The sequence below is a fragment of the Mus musculus genome, chromosome 5 (assembly GCF_000001635.26).
Source record: "Mus musculus strain C57BL/6J chromosome 5, GRCm38.p6 C57BL/6J".
NCBI lineage: Eukaryota > Metazoa > Chordata > Mammalia > Rodentia > Muridae > Mus > Mus musculus.
The window spans coordinates 101,117,731-101,137,138 of record NC_000071.6 but is presented as its reverse complement, the minus strand read 5'-3'; positions in this window follow the sequence as shown (position 1 = coordinate 101,137,138).

Sequence of the window (19,408 nt, the reverse complement as noted above, 5' to 3'; positions counted from 1 at the left end):
ACAGTTAGTGAGCATGTTCCCTATCATGTAGCTAGTAGGTTGCAATCCAGGCATGACTCGATGGTGAATTTACAAATCATGGTTCATGTGAGACACACTCCTGGCATGTGTGCATTAGCTATGACTCTCGGCATGTCCAACTCCAGATCCAGTACTCTCCCCACTGAGAAGGCACAGAATCACCAGATCCAGTACTCTCCCCACTGAGAAGGAAAAGAATCACCATATCCAGTACTCTCCCCACTGAGAAGGCACAGAATCAGGCAAGTCTCTATAGCACAAGGGACTCTGCAAGGCAGTGCTGTGGATGACATTTCAGTTCAATTAGATCTTGAGTACATTATTGCTCAGATTGTTCTTAATTCGGGAAGGTAGGTTCAGCCTGCCTTGCTTTGCTCCTCACCGGTGAGCCTCATATTACAGATTCCATCCGTCTGTCCAGTCTTCTGAAGTAAGGATTCATCAATTACCGTGGAAAGTAATTCTAAAAGATGTTTCATAGTGCTAATCACACACATCCCCTTTATTAGTAGTAGAATATTCAAGGTATAGCTTTGAATTGGTGTTCTTAGATAATCAACATTCATAACAATTATAGACCTTTATCAGCCTTTCCTTTAGTTATTTGGTTTGCATGCTGCAGATAGCCTTAGAATATACCTCACTAGATAAGTAAATTTAGTCAGAAAATTCTATAATTACACGACCACAATATATTTGAGGTGACTTCTACCATCTAATTATATTCCTTTCAGTGGTTCATCTTTCTTTGCTCTATTGATTACTATTGTTAGCATCTTTCCAACAGATCGCTAATACCTGTTGGAGACAGTAAACATTGCCCTCTGGGACCAGCTACTTCTCTGCATAATTGAAAGGCAAGTAGTGGAGAAAGGAACAATGCGGTGCTTGGATACACAGTGGCTTTCTGGCCAAGATAAAGAATGCTGGGGTGTCTTTCAGAAGGGCCATAGCCTTATGATCTATTCAGAGGTAAAGTTCTCTTTATCCAATCACTACCTTTGGGTTTTTCTCAGGAAGCCTTCAATCCATCAACCTCCCACTGTGTCCAAAAGCAAGCTAAATGAATAAATTATAGCTTCTGCCTGTCCAAAAAAAAAAAAAAGAACACTATAAAATAGTAAAGAAACATTTTAAAACCATGGAAATCAAAGAGAAATGGATAGCCACAGTGCTTTGGCTATTTCACCATCAGAGCAACAGAATAACAACACTGCCTGTGTCAGCCCTTCATAGATGAGTATTCCATATCTGGACAGAGAACCTTCCAGAGGGACGAGAACACCAGCAAGGCAGGACATATCCCATTGGTCCATTCAGGAACTACAAATAGTTGGATGACTAGAACACTTCTCCCAGATGAAGTTGCTGTGGACTCAGCCTGCCTCAACTAACTCACCTTGAGACACACCACAGGGTCAGCATTCCTTTCTGGCTTTCTGTTACAAATTGTACAGAACATAAACTCATAGCAATGAGTGCCAAGGTTTGCAGCCTCTTCTGGCCTTGGTGTTCTAAATAATTCGGTCTACTCAATCCCTTCCTAACCTCTACATAATTGGTTCCCTCCACACATCCTTCTAGATGGAAGCGGTGTATAGTTTATGAGCACATTTAGCTTGGTCCATAAAGGATTTAGTTCTAACACTGTTTTTTTCAACATTTAAAAAATTGGGTACATAACAACCACAACTACAACAATAACAACAACAAATCTGACTCCCAGTTCCTCTGGTGATAAAAAGAATTAACGAGCTATTCCTTGTAATAAATAAATAAATAAATAAATAAATAAATAAAATAACCAAGGATCATGGAGTTTACATCACTCCCTATCCTCTCATAATAATGAGACAGGTGAGCAAATCATTTGTGTCATTACTACTGTGATAGAGTGACTAAGATATGGTGACTTCTAAGGGCTTTAGACCCACACTACCTGAGTTTGAGTTCCAACCAATTTCCCTCAAAGCCAGATGAGCCTAACTACTTGTTGAATCTCTTCATAAAGTTTTAGATTATTCAACAATGAAACAGGTGATAATGGTAAAAGCAATAACACAGTCAAAACTAAATGAGTTTGTATGAATAAAGTGCCAAGAACAATGAATGTCTGCTACTAGATTGATGTTATTTTTATTACATTATATTCTTGGCTATAGCAGGAGTTTGGGTTTGCAGTCCTGCGCTAATCATGCCCTACTACCCTTTTAACAATAACAAGAAGACCTTATATCCTCTGAGCATCACACACGTGCTCTTTGGTGCTTTTGCCTAAACCATCTGAGAGGCCTTCATGACTGTGTGCACATGTCTTATTCATAGTTTATATTAATCTTCCACTACAAACACAGTTCTCAATACATAAAAACTGCCCAGAAACTAAACAAGTGATGCAAATTTTCCCTTCTATTATGGATAGAGTTGGACTTCTATTAAGGAGTTTGTCCTTATTGATTTAATGCTTTGTAGAAGATCTTTCGACATTGTCTGCTAATATCTGGTTGTGAGACTAGCTTCTAACAGCTAAGCCATCTCTCCAGACCTTTGGGCATTACATGTGTGGGGTGTTGCTTTCAACTGTGTTACTCAACAACGAGGCATATTTCTTCCCTTTTTTGGAGTAAACTCCCAGACTTCATATAACTGACACCTTTATGTTTGGATTATGTGCTACATGTAATACAATTACAAAGCTTGAGTGCCAAGTAAAATTGGGACTCCAGGGGCTGACCACATGGTCACAGTCTGTGTCACTGGAATGCAGAATTAGAAAGAGGATGCTAGGCATGGAGTTGATCGTCTGCATTAAGTGTGTGTGTGTCTGTGTGTGTGTGTGTCTGTGTCTGTGTGTGTGTGTGTGTATCCATACCTGTCATATGAGGGCCTTGTACACACATGATGAAGCTGGAGGAAGAAATTGGATGTCTTCCTAGACCTCATTGCCTTGAGATGGCATCTTCTCTGACTCAGAAATTTGTCTTTGTGGCAAGGCTGCCCTCCCTGCCCATGAGCTTCTAATATCCATCTGACTCCACTCCAAAATGTGGGGCTATCAGCAGCCACAGCCATATCAGACACTTTGTGTGGGTGCTGAGTACTTAAACCCAGGCCCTCACGCTGGCAAGGCAAGCACTTTTACTCACTATATTCTCCCACCAGGCACTTTCATTTAGTGCCCCTCTTCTGTTACATCCATTTCATCTACTTAGGGGGGCAGGAAGGACCTTTTGATATAAGTAGAGTTCTCTGGCATAATGCAGGTCCCAGCAGTAATTAGAGATCAAGAGAAAGCTACTCAAAATGTAAGAAAGACACAGTAATTAGCATTCATTGCACAGGATTATTTATAATCTGCATTACACATATGATAACTAATTTCCCATACCACATTTGTGAACTGGTGTTTATGAAACCCTTCCCCTCCGTGTAGGAGGAGAACCTTTACACTTGAAAGACGTGTGCTGCTTACTAAAGTCTCAGAGTTCCTAAGTTCCTAGAAGAAGACATGACACCAGGATTTCTAGACTCCAGAATCTATGCCCTGTCCCCTCTGTCATCCCAGGGCAGCAGAGGAAATACTAATTACCTATATGAGATGCAAAGAGTAACTATCAGTATAGGGGAAATAAACCAAGTGCCATAAAGAATAGAAGTTAAGTATCCCAAGATATAAGATACAATTTCCTAAACACATGAAACTCAAGAAAAATGAAGACTGAAGTGTGGACACTATGCCCCTCCTTAGAAGTGGGAACAAAACACCCTTGGAAGGAGTTACAGAGACAAAGTTTGGAGCTGAGATGAAAGGATGGACCATGTAGAGACTGCCTTATCCAGGGATCCACCCCATAATCAGCATCCAAACGCTGACACCATTGCATACACTAGCAAGATTTTATCGAAAGGACCCAGATGTAGCTGTCTCTTGTGAGACTATGCCGGGGCCTAGCAAACACAGAAGTGGATGCCCACAGTCAGCTAATGGATGGATTACAGGGCTCCCAATGGAGGAGCTAGAGAAAGTACCCAAGGAGCTAAAGGGATCTGCAACCCTATAGGTGGATCAACATTATGAACTAACCAGTACCCCGGAGCTCTTGACTCTAGCTGCATATGTATCAAAAGATGGCCTAGTCGGTCATCACTGGAAAGAGAGGCCCATTGGACACACAAACTTTATATGCCCCAGAACAGGGGAACGCCAGGGCCAAAAAGGGGGAGTGGGCGGGTAGGGGAGTGGGGGTGGGTGGGTATGGGGGACTTTTGGTATAGCATTGGAAATGTAAATGAGCTAAATACCTAATAAAAATTGGAAAGAAAAAAAATAAATTAAAATGTAACTTTTCATTGAAAAAAAAAAAAAGAAGTTAAGTATCAGTCACTAACTGTAAACACATAGCTAAAAACTGAGGACTCTAAAAACGGGAAATCCTTACACATGAGAGGCATTAGTGGATTTCGCCATCTTATATAATGTGAATAATTAATTCAGCTCTTTTTTTTATTTAATTTGCTAGTTTGCTAGGGATGCCCTTGAGCTCCGATGGTTCTGCTAGAATGATGAGCATACAACACAATGCCTTGATTTATATAGTGCTAGGGATAAAATCCAGGGCTTTGTGCATGCTAAATAAGCATACAACCAACTGAGCTACAATACACCAGAGTTCCTTTTAGGTTGTAGTGCTTGGAAGGACTAGGGGAGTCTGCAGTGCAGGTCGAAGGCAGATCATGGGAGCATGGGATGGGGATACTGACAACCAGGCACTTCTTTCCTTTGTGATAATACCTAAGAGAGACCCAGTGACGTCCCTAGGATGATGACTCATCGTTTCTGAAACACTAATTTGTCGTGTCACATTGCTAATGACTTCGAATCGGTAGCTTCTATTTCTTAAATGAGAGGAGATGATGTAGCTGGTAATGACTACTCTCACTTCTCAATGTCAAGAAAATTTTGAATAGTTGCTTTGTCTTCATAGAAGTCATCGTATGCACTGCTGGACACGAGTGCTCTGCTTTGAGACCTGGCATCGGGGGTTAATGGCCGACTTTAAGGAGTTCTTCAACCTTAGTAATTTCTATCATTAGCAACTCGGCAGTAACAACCGCCAAGCTTCATTGATGGCCAGTCAGCCTCAAGCACTGCTCTAAGAATATCATTGAAGTTATATAATTTAATCTTCCTAACAAGTCTGAGAATTAGAAGTCTTATTCTCTTGCATATTAATCAGTGTTGTCATATAACAAAGATGATTCATCACATACAGAATTCAATGGAACCTTGGCCTTCCCAGCCTCCATATCAGTAAGAGATATGTTTCTGGGTTACTTATTATTATTATTATTATTATTGCTACTACTACTATTAAAACTACTACCATGTGTGTGATATGTGTGGGTGTGCCATATATATATATATATATATATATATGCCATAGTTTGGATGTGGAGAAAGTAAGAGGACAACATGTTGGAGTTGATTTTTCTTCTCCCACCTTTACATGGATTGTGGGGTTCAAAATCAAGTAATCATGATTGCACAGAAAATGGCTTTACCCTCTCAGCAACCTCTCCAGCCTAAATTTTTGCAGTTTATAGCCTACCCAGTCTACCTACTTTGTTATAATAGGCATAACAAGTGTCCTTGTAAACTAACAGTGGCTACTTAGATCTCGATATGGTGTGAGAGAGCAATAGATTGTTTTCTATTGCTGATTTATAACAATAAAAAATGCTAAAATACTTAAATAAATGTTCCCATCAAAATAGGCTAGGCAGAACTGAGGCAATAAATATAACCTAAAATATAAGTAATATAATGACACTATAAAGGTGTCATTCAAAGTCTAGAACATACTAGAAGCTTGCTTGCATCTTGTAGCTGGGCCGTCTGAAGCTCTGGCCTCTAATACTGCTGTGGACAAGAAAGAGTAAAGAGAAATGGTGATAGGTGTTCCCTGTAATCAGTCTGCATCGATGAAACAGGCCAGGATCTGATCTGAAGACCCAACTTAGCTGACATACGGGGATACTAAGCAAGCATCAACACTTTTCTGTAAAGTCATAAAGGTGGCTAGTGAGTCTAGTTGGGAGTTTCATGCACAGTATGAAATTAGGACTACTCAATTAGACTTGAAATTGGCCAAACAAACAGAAGGTAAAGAGGACCTTCTCTAGCTTAGGGTTCCATCAGTATAGACAAAGGGCTGGCTGTAAGCCTCTATCTTAATAATATAGTATATGCATTACATAGACATTCCAGCAGGAAACAGAATCATATCAGCTGGTGTATGCTGCCTGGTTGGTGGCCCAGTGTCTGAGAGCTCTCAGGGGTTCAGGTTAGTTGAGACTGCTGGTCTTCCTATGTGGTTGCCTTCCTCCTCAGCTTCTTCTAGCTTTTCCCTAATTCAGTCACAGGGGTCCCTGGCTTCTGTCCATTGGCTAGGTAGAAGTATCTTCATATTATTCTTTCAGCTGTTTGTTGGGCCTCTCAGAGGGCAGCCATGCTAGGCTCCTGTCTGTAAGCACAGAGTAGCATCAGTAATAGTGTCAGGCCTTGGAGTCTCCCCTTGAGCTGGATCCCAATTTGGGCCTGTCGTTGTATCTTCTTCTCCTCAGTCCTTTCTCCATTTTTGTCCCTGCAGAATTGTTCCTGTCTAAAACAACACGCTCACTTTTTAAAGAGTAAACTCTATTAAAAACACTTCAGCCTGTTATTGGTGTCCCTGGTGGAGCCTCAACTCATGCAGGTTCAGTAAATGGGCTATCAACAGGAACCACTGTGGTTTCTTGCAATACCAACAAAAGGGAATACGGTTGCTTTGGGACTCACTCAGCTCCAACAGAAAGGATTGTACACCCAAGGAGATGGTCTCACAGTCAGAGCACAGAAACCAAATGTAAACTCAGGAGCCATACTATTAAATAAGGATTTCTCCCTGTTCCTCAGCAGGAACTTCTCCATGCCAACCCCACCCAGAATACTGTACTCACCTCTAATGATGCCATCTTTTCGTTGGTTGGTGCATGTTCTAGATTATTTATAGAGATGTTTATGTTGTTATAGGGAGTGGTAATTATATTAGATAAAATGACTCTTTCATTGTTATTATTAACATTTATTTGTGGCCAGAGCCCACAGTTAGTGTAGTCATTCATCCACTGGTATGGTGGTGATGTCAGAGTCTTCAATGAAAGAAGTTTCTCCTGGTGATTTGCTATTCCCTGGCAGGGAATAGTTCTAGAAGTCCCGAAGGCCACCTACAGGGGTAGGATGCTGTACTTCTACTAGTCAACAAGTGCAGTATTCTGACATTCATTAGGAGGCTCTTTGCTTAGTTCTGGATGAGTGAATCTCTGGTCTATGCTTGCTTAGGTTTAATTTTCAAATAAGAGCACAGACTGCCATCTCAGGCATCGCATGTGAGGATGGATCTCGTGGACCAGTTTGTTGATGCAGTGGGTCCATGCTTCTAGGCTTGCACGCCTGTCTCTCATTGGACTCTGGCTGCAAATAAATGTTAACTGTAACAACAAAAGAGTCCTTTTATCTAATGTATAATTACCACTTGCCTATAACCAAATAAACATCTTTATAAATGAGCGGTGTGGAGGAATAAAGAGAATCCAGAGAACATAAGAAAGGGTGAGAGGAAAAGAGATAATGGGAGAATGAGAGAGAGAGAGAGAGAGAGAGAGAGAGAGAGAGAGAGAGAGAGAGAGAGAGAGAGAGAGAGAGGAGAATGGGTGGAGAAGGGGAGGCCCCTACATGTATCATATGCTGCATGCTGCTTCTTCCTGCTTCTTCCTCCCTGGGATCTGTTCTTTAAACCTAGGTTTGGATGTTCTAAAGAAAACGCCATTATGCTCACAGAAATGGAAACTGTGCTGAGATTCTAGTCCACCTCAGTCAGAGGGGCAGTCACCAAGAAAACAAATAACAACAAATGCGGGCAAGGATGAGGACAAAGGGAGACCCTATGCCCTGCTGGTAGGGATGCAAACTGTATCTATCTGGAAATCATCTTGGATATCCAGCAAAGCTTCTAAGTGCATTCGCCATCTTAGACATTCTACTTCTTGATCTTTATCCAAATGACTCCAAATCAACACAGCATGGAGATACTTGCACATCAATACCTTGGCAGAATTATTCATATGGTTGCACTGTGCAGACAACTAAGCTGTCCAACCACAGATGAAACACCAAGTGGAATTCATACACACAAAGGGATTTTTATATTCATAAAGGAACATGAAGTTGGTCATTTGCAGGAAGACTGATATAACCACAGATAACCATATTAAGAAAATTCTCTCATGATCCCAGTACATGAAAATTGCCTTAGATAACTGTATAATAATAATAATAACAACAACAACAATAATAACAACAACAATTAGGAGGCCATAGGCAAAACAAAGAGTTAATTCTATGGCTCTGAACTTGGGGCTTCACTGTATGTTACTTCAGGTAGTATCCTTTGCAATCCAGTGACTTGGCACTATGGGGACCTTCTTCCTCGTGTCACTCTCAGGGCTTTTTAAGGCTATGTAACTCCCTGGGATCACTCAGCTGTTGAGGAAGGAGCAACTGGGACCTGAATTTGTTTGCCTGAGCATTGCTCCATGGGCCCGACACGATTCTGCTACGTTGCTATTTTAGTTTACCCATCCTTTCGCTTAGCCAACAAATGTTTACTGGGCGCCTGCTATAAAGATGGGAAATACAAAGATGATCTAAGCAAAATAGTTCCCTAATTTCTCAAGACTTATATCTTAGAGGGGAAATAGACAATAAGCCAGCAAGGATGTAGAGCAATTTCCAATTACATATATACTATGGAATCTGGATTCCATGAGGTACGGTACTGTATAGTTATGCAAGAACTTAAAGGACCTTCCTAAAGGAGGTGACCTTTAAGTGTAGACTTGAAAAGATACAGAAAGAACAGAAAGGATGTGAAAGGCTTAAGGCAAGAGTGTGCTGGAATGTCTTAGGATTTGCAAGAGGCGAATGGGGCCCAGTGTTGGCATTTAGTCTAGGCTCTGCCCAACAGTTACCTGGAACAGCCAGGTGTGCCTGACTCACTACAAAAGGGGCTGCTCACTCCCTCCTCATTCTCTTGCTTTCTTGCTCTTGCTCCTGCTCCCCTCTCTCCCCATTCCCTCCCTCTACAGCCTCTACTCCTCTAGTTCGTTCTCTCTCTCTCTCTCTCTCTCTCTCTCTCTCTGTATGTATGTATGTCTTTCTTGCAACTCCCCTCCCTAAACTCTATTCTATACTGTACTATCATGGCTGGTCCCTCAGGAGGAAGGGATGCCTCAACACGGGCCCCACAGAAGTACCCCCTTCCCCCACACCATAACACACCTCCAACAAACATATTTCTGGTCTCTATTTTTATAAGACACAACATTGGTGCCATGACTTTATAAAACACAACACTCAGAGAGAAGAAAGTGACGAGATGGAAGAGGCTGGACGATATGCTCCATGCAAGCTGAACCATTGTTTCCTTGTACAGGCAAGGGGAAGGAAAATGGCCTGTACTCTAGGTGCAGTCCAAAGTCCTGAAAGGGTTTGGGGTTTTGGTGGTTGGATCAATATAATTGTAAAGATTGCTGTGGATCTTCAAGAGGACTTAACTCTAAAGTAAATAGATTCAAATGGTTCTCATCTATGAGAGATATTCCCACAGCTAGACTAAGTTAGTGTTGACAAGGGGAAAGAGAAGTCACATGATCTGAGCACATATTATTTATGGACCTAGATATGATTATTAAAGAAAAGAGAAGAAACAAAAATGGCAGCATGGGTTCTGGATTTGCTAATGGCACATGCAGTTGTTTAGTACCCTGGAGCTGAGATTTAGAGTGACTGACCTTGCTGTCACATTTAAACACATCTCCTCTACTTCCGGTTCTAAACAAATCCTCTTCTGTCTCCCCTGAGAGTCCTTCCAAGCCTCACACCTTCAACCGTGTGAATGTGCCAGCAAACACACACACACACACACACACACACACACACACACACACACAATTAGTCCTTTTTAACTCTGTTTATGGGAATCTCCTCTGATGATTTATGTCAGAGTATCAGCTCTGAAAAGACCGGAGGTTTATTTCTTTATCTCCTTTATTTTATAGACAGAAAATTAAAAAAAAAAAAAACACAAGAGAGAAATTGGTTTGTTCAATGTCACCCAGCTGTGACAAAAAATCCAGGTGTCAATCTCTTGATTCCCAAACAAATCTCCTTCTGCTTAACTCAAGCTGACTTCTTAGATTCCCTTGTCTCTATCGTCTTTCTTCTTCCTCTGTAGCTTCATGATGAAGTGGTTGGTCCTTCCCTCTGTCTCCTCGGCACCTACTTTGCCTCTCTAGATAAGGTCAAAGACTGTGTCATCCTTTGGCATGACACACAGTGCTGACTATATTACCTAGGCAACTCAATACACTTAGGGGACGCTGATTGATTATGCCCTGGTCCCACATTTGCATACCGAATCTCTCATATTTTTTAAGACTGCCATCTCAATCTACACAGCAGCCAGGTACATCCGGTTCTGGTCTGCTCTAACACAAAAGCAAACTCTTGCTCATTTTGTATCTTTATTATTATCAACGCTCATACTGAATCTGCCCAATCCATCATAAAGGAAATTGCAGTGTCTGGATTCTTTGATTTCTTTTCCCTTCCATGCACAAACTGGGCTAGACTAAGATCCGAGATTCTGTCTACTTGTTTCTGAATCCTAGACATCTCATTAGTGATCGATGACCTAATCCTTTTAATATGCCTTCCAAGAAGGCTTCCTCATTACACTCTCCCTCAGGAGCGAGACGGAATATAGGTGGGGAGGGGAGAGGTGAAGTCTACTCCATTCTCTGAAAATCTGTTTGGGCTTTAGAAACAGGTGAGCATCGGCCATGCAGAAACGGTAGGGTAAGCACAGTGTGACTCCACATTGCATTCACTATTCGCTCTCTCTGATGCGACAGCTTCATACTTCTCATCTGTTACCATGTGACATGTGCTGCCTTGTGTTTCCTCTGAGACACACGTGAGCAGCTGAGCATGCGATCCCTGGTCTTCCCGATAGAGCCACTACGGAGGAGCACAGAAGAGCACTGCTCAGATGCCCATAGGTCCATTCCAATTGTCATTCTCCTTCCGGATAATCTGCCTCTGAACAAGGCCTTAGGTCAATCTCTACCTGCTTCTGTTGTCACCGTTTTTTATTTCCTGGATAACCCTGACTCTTAATACCCCATGGGAAATAACAATCCAGACTCACTTTGCCCCATATTTAAATAACTAACATTTTAACACAGTAAGTATACTAATAACTAGGTCCTTAAGACTGGACAGTGGAGGGGCTAAGAGATCTAAATCAAAGGTGAAGCTAACTTCAACAAAATTTGGATCTTTTTATACCTTACAGTTTAATCTCTCACCAAACCTGTTTCCTCCTCCTCTAGGGATTAAAGGTGTCTCCATATACACTTGTTAGAATTAGCTTACTCTCTGTGTAGAGTCCTGCAGAGCACAAACCACTCCATAATTACCAGCGGCTCTTGGCCTTGCTGGTGTGATTGTTAGAAAGCATTAGCACGTCTCTACATGTGAAAATAGTAACAGCAGAATCAGGACAAGAGTTCCTCTGGTGTCCTTCTCATTAGAGGAGGAAACAAAAGAAACTCTGGGAAACTGTTGGAAGCTGCTGGGCCCCCATGGGTGGCATGACCAAAAGGCCAGTGGAGCGGCAAGCCCATAACTTCAGGGTATAATAAGTCCGAGAGCGTTACTCGGAAACTTTATCTTGCCAACAAAAGGGAGCAGGGGATCCCATGAAAGGGCTGAAATCTGGTCACTAGGCAGGGTTGTGAACAGCAAATACAGATGACAGTCATATTTACGGTCAATTTACCAGAATCAGGTATCAGATGACCTCTGACACCAGCCATCACTTACTAAAGAGCTAATTAGCTGTAAAGATGGGGTGACAGGTCAATTGTATCCTCACAAAGGATGAATTTGTCATGTGGGAATCTGCTGGTAGTTACAGCTTCTGGGTGGCTTTTTGGCCTACAAAGACAGCTAAGTTAGGGGAAAGACAAGAGGGAGGCCCAAGTATTTAGGAAATCTAGAGGCATTTACTTCCCAGGGGCAGATGACTGCACACAGACACTCCTGGCCCAGAAACTCCGGGCTTTAGCATCAGCTGTGGAAATGAAGAACTCCTAGAAATCAGAAAGAACCTGCCTTCTCAGGGAACTGATATCAATATTAGCAGCCATTGTTTCTCTAGAATTAATTTTTGTTTGCTATTGTGCGCTGTTTCCCCCTAAGTCTTAACAGTGCATTCACTGAAACTGAGGGAAACTTAAGGGGAAAAAAAGAGAGGAACTCTCTAGACTTTTTATTCCTAAATAATTGGTATTAAGATTATGTGGTGTGGTTCTTTTTTACATTAATGGAGAAAGCTAAAGTCAAGAGGGATACACAATTCGAAGTCTTTATTGATGTCACATTTTACCCCTAAAAGCATCTCCTTGTGTTATTAACCAATTCCCAGCACGACTACAATTTATAAAATTGCCCTTTCCAAGTTCTCTGGATCTCAGAAATGGCTTATTTTATGGCCTAAAAATCATTGTCTCTTGATACATCGTGAGTGAAAGATGTTAAAAGTTTTCTTGCTCATGCTAGCTAGCAATACCCAAGACTACCTGCCATTCTAAAAACTGTCCTGTGTGTCACCTGTCACCAAACCTGTGCCAGCACCATGAGTTAGCTGCTACGCATGGATCTCTGTTCTGACAGGCCCACTCAAGGACAGTCAGGTCCTAGTTTCCCATAGAAACTACATAGCCTTTGCCAACCAGGAAAAGAGGAAAGAAAGAAAGCTAGGTGGAGAAGACATGTTACCTACTCCACTGTAGCAATGAGAAAATAAAGACGTTCTTCCCTTTCATCCCTGAGGTTGGCTAAAATCAGGCTGCAATACTGCACAGGATCAAAATGGACCTTACAGTTAGCATGAGTGCATATGGAATCTTTTACAGATATCATGGTTACATATAGAATGCCTTACTGCCTACCAAGTGAGTGCCCCTGTTGTCCTAGGAGTCTTTCTGCCCAAGGAGCCACTGGCACACATTACAAGGTGGCTGCCTCTCAGAAGTCCCTCCCATCTCCCTTGGCTTCAAGGGAAAGGCAATGAAGGATTTCCTTCCCATGCTTTGCAACAGCGGCTCTCAGCCTGGGGGTCATGATCCCTTCAGGAGGGACACATATCAGATGCACTGAATATCAGATATTTACCTTGTGATTCATAACAGTAGCAAAAATTACACTTATGAAGTAGCCAAAGGAATCATTTATGGTTGGGGGGGGGGGTCACTACAACATGAGGATCTGTATGAAAGGGTCACAGCGTTAGGAAGGTTGAGAACCACTGATCTGAAACATCCCAAGCTCTGACTCAAAACACTGATTCATGATAGAAACTAGAAAAAAAAAAAAGCCAGGATGTGGTAGGGCTGCAATGGCTCAAACAAGGTAATGAAAAATTGCTTATGCATCCTCACAAGTCAGGATTAAATGTGTTAAGTAGCGACATGAAAACCCCAAGTCAAAGAGTTCACCCGTGATACACACGTTTAACACTTAGGAGCTGAAATCTTCATATGAAAGAAACCATTGTTATCTTCCTGAGCCTGGATTACCTCCATATATTTATCTTGCAGATCCGTCTATATTCCTGCAAATTTCACGTCATTCTTCTTTATTGCTGAGTAAAATCCCATGTGTACATGGGCCATACCTCAGTCATTCATCTGTTGGCAGGCATCTGGGCTGATTTCATTCCCTTGCTACTGTGAAAGGGGTGGCGATGAGCATGGAAACGTAAGCCTCTCTGAAGTAGGCATTTCTAAAGCAAGCAGCTCTACAGTAGGAATGGAGTCCTGTGGTCATACTCCAGCAGTGGAAAGGCTAAGTTAGCAAGGGAACAGCTGAGTCATACGCAAGCTCTATTTTTAGATTTCTGAGAGATGATCACTCTAATTTCCATATGCTGCACCAGTTTACACCTCTACCAAGAGTGGACATGGCTCCTCTCTTCCCAAATCCTCACCAACGCTTGTCATTTGTTCTCTCGACGGTGGCCATTCTGACTAGGGAGAGGTGGAATCTCATCGTGGTTCTAAGTTACGTTTTTCTGATGGCTAGGCATGTTAAACAGTTTCTGAAATGCTTACTGACCAGTGGAATATATTTTTTGATAACTGGCTCATTAGCCTACTTTTTGATACAGCAGATTTGGTTTTATGTATTTAATTTTGAAGATATTACAGATAGATGATAGATAGGTACATAAGTGATAGATACATAGATGCATAGGTGATATATAGGTAGGTAGGTAGGTAGGTAGGTAGATAGATAGATAGATAGATAGATAGATAGATAGATAGATAGATAGATAGATAGATGGAGTTATTCATCTCTTGTCTTAAGTACGACTGGTAAAGGGTGGTTTTTTGCATTCTATAGGCTGTCTGATCGCTCTGTTGACAGTTTCTTTTGCTGCAAGAGTGTGTTCTAAATTTATGCAGTTGCATTTGTCAATTCTTGAGAATATTTCTTACACCATAGGAGTTGTATTCAGAAATGTCTTGCTTCTATCTAAATCCTGAACTGTTTTTCTTTAGCAATGTTAATGTTTCCAGTTTGATATTAAGATCTGTGATTCAGCTGATTTTGTAGGCAGAAAGATCTAGTGCTAACTTGATTCTTCTGCAGATGGACATCCAGCTTTACCAGCGCCATTGATTGTCAAGGCTCTCTTTTGCTGGTATGTGGTTTCTGTATCATTGTATAAATAATTAGATGGTGACAGGTGTGTGAGTTTGCCTCTGAATCTTCTGTAGTGTTGCATTGGTCTGTGTACATGTCTGATGTTGTTCGGGACCATATTGGCTTTGTCACTACACTTTTGTGGTGTATTTTGAGGTGAGTAGTGTGATGTTTCCAGCTGCATGCCTTTTATTTTGAAGTGCATTGGCTACCTGTGGTCTTAAGTATTTCCAAACAGACTTTAGAATTTAATCTGAATCTATGAAGAATATCACTGTAATTTTTATGAGCTTACATGGATACTGTAGATTGCTTTGGGTCATATCACCATCTTCAAAACATTCATCCTTCCAGTGACAGTTTGAACACAAGTCCAGGTTTCTTTGAGCACAAGTCTCTCTCACAGCAGATGGCAGTAGTTATGAGCTATGGCCTATGAAAACCCTGTTGCTGGGCTATGACCTTAGCCTTCTGAGAGGTATTGTGCCCTCAAACATCATGTCTTTATATAAATCTCCACCTAACCCCTTTTTTTGGCACAGCCTTATTCTGTTGAGAGGTTGGGAATAGTACATGACTCTGGTGGAGCTACACAGAAGTTTGTGTTCAGGCATCATCGCCTGCAGTCATGACCCTAGCTGGAGACTGAGAGTCCTGGGAGGATTGTAGAAGCTGTTTCTCTCTGCTTCAGTGGAACCATGAGAATGAACTTCTGGGTTGCATGTGATAGCAAGCTACCTGAAGACTCAGCCTGATAAACCAGTAGTCTACAGGCATAAAGGATGGAAATGAAAATATTACCAGAAAATGCAAAAGCTGGACATTTATGCAACTTCTAGAAGAGTAAAAATAAAGTCAACTCATAAAGCACAGATTTTTTTTAATACTCACTAAATACTTTGTGCACTGATACTATTTTAACTCTGTTTAAGCCAATTCCTTGCATAATTCAAAACTGGCAGAAAAGTAGACATTGCACACATTACATGCTCCATTAGAATTATAGTCACCGCCAAAATAAGACAAACAGAGATTCCAGAGCCTTAGGCAATTTAGAAAGGAAAATAAAAATACCCTTGAACCTCAGTAAAAAGAATCTAAGAATCAATTTTTCAAAGCTACCCATAGTGGTTGAAAATAGCAACATCACAGCACAGAGCTCTGGGACTTAGCACAGTTCTGTTTTAGGGCATGTTGTTGCTATTGTTATTGGATCTCCCCCAAGAGGTCACTGTGGCTTGTAGCCAAGAGCCATTCTGGGGGCACTGATTACCCAGGCATGCCAGAGGACCTCACTTAAGCAACCATGATATAAGCAAAGCAAAACAGACATCAATAGTCATTGCTTCTATAACCAGAAAAAAAAATTCACTTCAAATAACTAATCCCTGTGGGTTCTCTTTAAATAGTAGGTAACCAATGCGCCTCAGTGTTTATTTGCTGTCCCCTCTGCCCCCAAGTTCACAAGCAGGAAACGTAAGGCACTGACTAAAGATTAGTCAGAACTAAAGTTAAGCACTTCTGAGACGATAATTATGAAAAAGTAATTACATTAGATTGACTCAGTGTTTTGGAAACGTGCCAAATGCTCAAAATGACTAATACCTTTGCTTCTCCATCAGTCTTTGTTAGGCAAAATAACAAAACCTTCACCGAAGATGCTACCACCACCAAGATCTGGATATCACAAATTCCCCACCTGGACTAAATTTGACTGTACTCATCTGATTTCTTAGACAGTCTCAATTCCAAAATGCATAAATGATTTGCCACTAAGTAATCAGACATTTGAGTCATTTTCATATTATTTATTTTTTCATTCATATCACAAAGTCAATAATAAGGCTGTTATAGGACATTTAAATAATGCCATAAAATACAAAGTAATCATGTATAATTTTGGCAACTCAAAACAGCGACTCTTGCCATTCCAATGTTTTGTGTGCTTTTATTACAATATGAGAGCCATGCTGTGGATATTGCTTTGTAGTCTTCCCTTCTTTTCACATAATAACATACTCTAAGCTTTTTCATGGTGTCAAATTCTATTCTACCATGTCATTCTTAAAACTATATTTCAGAACATGAGTATCAAATTAATTATCAAAACAGACACCCCTATTGTAAGATTTGTGGGTTGTTTTCAATTTTTTTATTATTATAAATACTTTGCTTAAGAGGCATAAATTGCTATGGACATTTGTGTTTCTTTGGGACACACTCTTAGGAGTTAAAATGCCAGTTTTAAAAGAAACCACTCTAGATTGCCAAGAGACGCTCACCCTCCTACCCTGCCCAAGCACCATGAGTTATAACCCCTGTGCCCTCTCTAACAATTACCCTTACTAGTTTTGAAACTTTTCTTAACTGATGAGCAATTAGATAACTTTCTGTCTCTCTTCTATTCAACCACTGGAACCTGGTTATATTTTCTTTACTTGTCTGTTGAATTTGTCCAGTACTGGTTCACCTGATTCCCAGGGTGTTGTATGTACAAGAAATTAGGGTCTTGTTTCACAACTTTCCCTTGCTTAGTTTCCCTTCTGTACAACTGGTGATGGATGTTTTAATATAAAAGAACAAGAGATTGCTTTATAATAAAATAGGTTTAAAAAAAAAAGAAACAAAGTGAGGCTAGAATTTGCAACTTTAAGAACATTTACCAAGAGTCTTCATTTTGGCCCCAAAAAACCTCCAATGAGTTTTTGTCAATATATTTAAATGATTCTTAATTTGTTGGAGAAAATTTAGGAATATATAATTAGTAATTGTGTAGGTCCTTCTCATCCTCCAAAAATATGAAAAGTTATATGCTAGTAATGTATGTCTTCCATTACAATTAGGGGTTTTAGCAGATATTCTACAAAATTAACTTACTTTAGTACAGATTTTATTAACCCTTGGAAGACTTCATTCATCATAAATTTTATTTTGATCATTTTTCCCCTTCTCCAACTCCTCCCAGATATAAACACATGCATATGTACCTACATATACATATATACATATATGCTGTTTAAATGGAGCTCCCCTATAGAAGAGCAACTATGTCCCTTTCCAGACATCATAAGATATCAAATAAAAAGCCCAATGCTAGGAATAGATTGCCATGTTTAGAGCTATGGCCAGTAAGGGTCAACAGACTCCAAAATATTGTAGGATTATGTATGGCATTTTTCATGGTTACCCTACAGAAGTTGACAGTAAGATATTATTGCTAAAGGTGTCAAAATTAACTTATTTACTGTTGGAAATGAAAAATTTCAATGGGTTTCACAAATTCAGAAAAAGTGATTGATAGTCAGAAAAGGTTACACATTACTTCAGCACCCCTGCCCATCCCCAGCAAGGTTTGCTGGAATATAGAGTATTCTGATAGTTGACAAGTGGCCTGTCTGTGGGCAGCCGAGTAGCCGTGGCCTGTCTACAGGTAGCTGAGCAGCCATGGCCTGTCTACAGACAGCCGAGCACAGCACATTTCCTTTACCTTTTCTCCAATGCTTCCAGAAAGGTTCATGTTGTTTTTACAGTGTGACTTCTAAGCAATGCACAGAAAAGAGACCATAAAGTATATATGCTAAATAACTATGGTTGTTGTTTAGGTGTAAAAAAACAGAATTGGTAGAGAGAAAAAAAACAAAAGCCCCGTTATTAAGTCCAAGTAAAGGACTTTTTGTCAAAAGCCATTGGGAGCAAAGCAAGCCATAAACATCGTGGCAGGAGTTGTAATGATACCTGGTTTGCATATATTAGGAGGATACACCAAAAACGAAGATAAGATCTCTCTGTTTAAAATTCCCTTTGCTCTGTTATTTCATAGGCTGGAGTATTCTCCCTGGAAGGTGGCAGCACTTGGATAGTATTTCCCAGGACCTCAGTCAGATAGGCGTCCCCACAACTTCCCACCCCCCAACCCCCTAACCCCTGATGGCCTCAGATAATAAGGAGTGGGAACAAAGGAGAGGGGTTGTGTCACCAAGGGCAACCACTTCTTACCAGGGTTTATTCTTCTCTTCCTGACCATGCTTCAGAGTCGTGCTAACCACAAACAGCATTATACAGAGAAAGAAGGGCAGCCAGAGCTTAATTAATATGCTGTAAAAAATACTCTATGACAGTTATGACCATGAACTAAATTAAAACCTTCTCCAGTAATCATTTTACAGGCAAATCTTAGAACTTATGTTATTATTAACGTGCTGCCTTAAAAATGAGTAAGCCGTTCTTAGGATTGTTGTTTTTATCCTCTTCAATCCCAAGCCTACACACCATCTACGCCATTTTCACTTTATGCAAAGTCCTCTTTGAGGCAGAAAGGGGCGGTAAAGACTTGAAATGGTCATTGAGATATGACAGTCTTAGTTGGAGACAGGTCAACTCAGAGAAGTGGAAACTCAGACTCAATCACAAAGGGCCCTCGGTACAGAAAGCCACTCACAGCCTCAGACATGGCTGAGGCCTCAACGGCACTTTCATAGGTGGATGTAGCCATGATTGCTTCTCCAGAATGACTGC